Here is a 4,218-nt window from a genome sequence, read left to right as displayed (position 1 = left end):
ATTCTTCATAGAAGCAATTGCATACCTAAACAACATAGGCCAGAAAAAACCAGATTGCAGCACTTTTCTAGCAGTCCTTTCACCCCCATGATGTCCAGCATAAGGAGATGAGTGGCAATTTTATAGAACCTTTGAAAATTCAGCCTCTAGAATACACCTACGAATAACTCCATCTGGACGCTGCTTAAGGAGATACGGTTTGTCCCAAATATAGGCATGAGAATCATAAAGTAATTTCTTCCTTTGTTATGTGGTGGTATCAGAAGGGTACACCTCACAAGCTATCAAATTCACAATATCAGCATACCATGAAAACTCAACTACATCTAAAGACAACAACTTTTCATCAGGAAACTCTTCCTTATTACTAAGTGAGTCATTAATAATATGGTTTCGACTTTCCAGCCGTGACAAGTGGTCAGCAACTTGATTTTTAGCTCTTTTCTAGTCTCGAACCTCAAGATCGAATTCTTAGAGTAGCAGAATCCACCTAATCAGTCAAGGCTTTGCATCCTTCTTGTTCACAAGATACTTAATGGCAGCGTGGTCAGTATGAACAAGAGCTTAGTGTCAACTAAGTAAGATCCAAACTCGTCAAATGCGACACCACAACCAATATCTCTTTCTCTATAGCCGTATAATTAACTTAAGCATTATTTAACACTTTGCTAGCATAGTAGATTAAGAGAAATACCTTATCTCTTCTCGAACCCAAAACTACTCCAACAGTAATGTTACTAGCATCACACATTATCTCAAATGATAACTCCCAATATGGTGCGATCAGAATAGGTGCTTCAGTCAACTTCTTCTTTAGTTTTTCAAAAGCTTCTTATCAATCTACCCCGAACTCAAACTTGGCCTCTTTCTCAAATAATTTGCACATAGGGCTTACAATCTTTGAGAAATCTTGAATGAAAAGCCCATAGAAACCTGCATGTCCCAGAAAGCTATGCACTTCTTTGACTGTAACTGGATGTGGCAACTTTTCAACCACTTCAACCTTTGCCATATCTACTTTGAGTCCTTTACATGACACTTTATGGCCTAGGATAATTCTTTTCTTAACCATAAAATGGCACTTTTCCAAATTTAGCACCAAGTTTATCTCTTCGCGTCGAGCTAGGACTTTGTCAAGATTCTTCAAGCACTTTTCAAAATAATTACCGTACACAGAGAAATCATCTATAAATATCTCCATAATGTCTTCAACCATGTCAGTAAATATCTCTATAATACATCTCTAAAATATTGCAGGTGCATTACATAGGTCGAAGGGCATGTGTCTGAATGTATATGACATAAGGATAAGTAAAAGTGGTCCTCTCCTAGTCTTTCAATGCTATAATAATCTAATTGTTACCGAAGTACCATCCAGAAAACAATAATACTCTTGTCCCGCCAATCTATCCAGTATTTGGTTAGTGAAAGGAATAGGATAGTGATCTTTACGAATAGCTTCATTCAATATCTAATAGTCAATACAGATCCTCCAATTGGTCACCATATGTGTGGGGATCAACTCATTATCATCATTAGTCACCACGATCATCCCTCCTTTTTTTGATATATAGTGCACTGGACTCACCTATTTACTATCAAAAATTAGGTAGATAATACCACTATCTAACCACTTGATGACTTTTTTTCTGACAATCTCCTTCATCACAAGATTCAAACTTCTTTGTTGCTGCACTCTCAGTCTGTAACCCTTTCCATGTAGATTTTATGCATGCAAAATGCTAGATTGATTCCTGTAATATTGGATATTTGCCAACCAATCAACTTTTTTCTCCTCTTTAGAACTGCTATGGCTTCCTTTACCTATACCTATGATAATCTATAGACAAAATAACAGACAAAGTATCTTGATCACCTAGAAAAAAATATTGTAAATGAGGAGGGAGAACCTTAAGTTCTAGTTGAGGAGCTTCTTCAACTGAGGCTTTAGGTGATGGGCCAATTGGCCTATTCAATGGTTCAAAAGGCACTTTCTTCATCTCAATCACTGCTAAATTCATAACCTAGACCAATTCCAATGCTTCTACATCTCCATAAAGAGCATGACCAATCAAAGCTTGCTCTAATGGATCATCAGACAACAGCAACTGCCAATCCAAAGCAAGGTCAATATATAGCTGGCAGTTTCAGCGCCTTGTACATATCAAATACTTTTACTTTATCATGCGCTCACATTGTTATTTTCTCGGCTGCTACATCAATTAGTGACTATCTTGTTACTAATAAAGGTCATCCTAAAATAAATGGAACCACAGGATCAGGCTCAAAGTTAAAAATTATAAAATTCATAGGAAAGATTAAAGTCTCTACTTGGACCAACACATCTTCAATGATACCATTCATCCTAGCAAGTGATCGATCCACCAACTATAAAATAATAGTAGTGGGTTTGGGACTCCCAAGACCCATCTTTTGGTACTATGATGTGGGCATAAGATTTATGCTAGCTCCCAAGTCACACAATCCTCGTGCATTAATGGTCTGTCCAATAGTAATCTGCAAGGTGAGACTACCTGGATCCTTAAACTTTATAGGAATTTATTTTGAATCTTGGACTACACTCTTGAGTAAGTGCAACTATAGCATACTCGGTCAACCGGTTCTTATTCGCAACTATGTCTTTCAAGTATTTTGCATATTTTAGAACACACTTTAGAATGTCAACAAGAGAAAGTTTCACTTAAACCTACATCAAAAAATCTAAGAACTTTTTGTAACTCAATTCCTCTTGATGCTTCCTTGCCCTTTGAGAAAAGGGTAGGGGAAGCATCTTCTTCTCCAAGTGAATTTCATCACTTGCTAGTTTTTCCTTGACTTCTTTCTCTGCATTGTCTTTAGAACTATTATCAGTGACTGTGAGATTAGCCAGCTCCTGAACTATCTCCTCAGCTTGTAGCCCACTCCTTATTGTAACCGCATTCACCTGGTTAGAATTTGCCTCTGTATCACTAGGTAATGCTCTTTGAGGCCTTGTATTCTGTGCTCTTCCAATTTGACCCAGTTGCAACTCTAGATTTCTCATAAGCAATTGTTGACTCTTAAACTCAGCTGCAAGCTGTGCCTATTGAGTCTTAATTTCAGCTGCAAATTGTGCTTGTTGAGCCAAAAATTGCTTTATTAATTCCTCCATATTGCTCGTTTGAGCAGTAGTAGCTTGATTTTTTTGAGTTGGTTGTTATTTGGTTTCACTTGTCCCTTGTACTAATTTACATTCTATGCCTGATTTCCACCCCATGAGAAATTGGGATGGTTCCTCCAGTTGGGGTTATACATGTTACCAAAATTTTATTTTCCCTACCAATTCGTATTTCCCACATAGTTGATCGAATTTGGATTAACAGAACATACATCTGTTGTGTGCTCACCATTTTTGCAAACCTCGCACCAAGAATTCACCTATTAGACTGCATTCGATATGGTTGCTAGTTGTGTAACACCCCACTTTATGTTATTAAGCTGAGTAATCATATGATTTTACATGGCTGTGATCTGTGCTTGTAATGCAGTGAACTGATCTACCTCTAATACCCCTACAACCTTCCTAGGAGTACTTCTTGAATCAGTATACCAGTCAGGATTCCCTTGTGAAATTTGATTCAGCAGTGTGTACAATTCTCCATACGTCTTCTCAAGAGCCTATCCACTTGATGTTGAATCCAAGAGAATCTTCGTGTTTGGCTCCAATCCCTCAATGAAAGTATGCACAAGAACATCGTTGGACTGATAATGGTGAGGGCAATTTTTAAGCATACCCTTAAATCTCTCCCAAGCTTGGTAGAGATTCTCTCTATCTTTATGTCTGAAACTCAAGATCTCACTCCTCAAGCGTGCAGTTTTCCCAGATAGAAAGAATCAAATAAGGAATTTCTAAGCTAGATCTTCTCATGAAGTGATAGAGAGTGGTGGTTCAGTATGTAACCACCTTCTTGCTTCCCCATTAGGGAGAAAAGAAAGAGTGTCAATCTGACATAATCAGAACTCACCCCTTTAGGAATGTAAGTATCGCTTATTTCCAAGAAGGCCTATATGTGCTGCTACAAATCTTCGTGTGAAAGGCCATGAAATTGCCCCATTGAATTCAGTAATTGCACCATATTTTGTTTTAATTCAAATCGGCATCCTGGTTCAGGCTTGCGAATACTATTCGTCACATGGTTCGTGAGTGGGATTTCCACCTCATGAACAAGTCTAGCAGTT

The 4,218-nt window shown here is 37.9% G+C and overlaps 1 non-coding gene across 1 annotated transcript; it reads left to right on the top strand.

Moving 5' to 3' along the window:
- The first annotated feature begins 3,742 nt into the window (after positions 1 to 3,742).
- On the top strand, positions 3,743 to 3,849 carry LOC124887585. The gene has a single exon (XR_007045351.1). It is a non-coding gene; the product is annotated as a small nucleolar RNA R71 (small nucleolar RNA).
- The last annotated feature ends 369 nt before the right edge of the window (positions 3,850 to 4,218 follow it).

The sequence above is a fragment of the Capsicum annuum genome, chromosome 9 (genome assembly GCF_002878395.1).
Source record: "Capsicum annuum cultivar UCD-10X-F1 chromosome 9, UCD10Xv1.1, whole genome shotgun sequence".
In the NCBI taxonomy this organism is placed as follows: Eukaryota; Viridiplantae; Streptophyta; class Magnoliopsida; order Solanales; family Solanaceae; genus Capsicum; species Capsicum annuum.
Note: the sequence above shows the minus strand (reverse complement) of the source record. Positions and strands in the feature narration are given on the sequence as shown.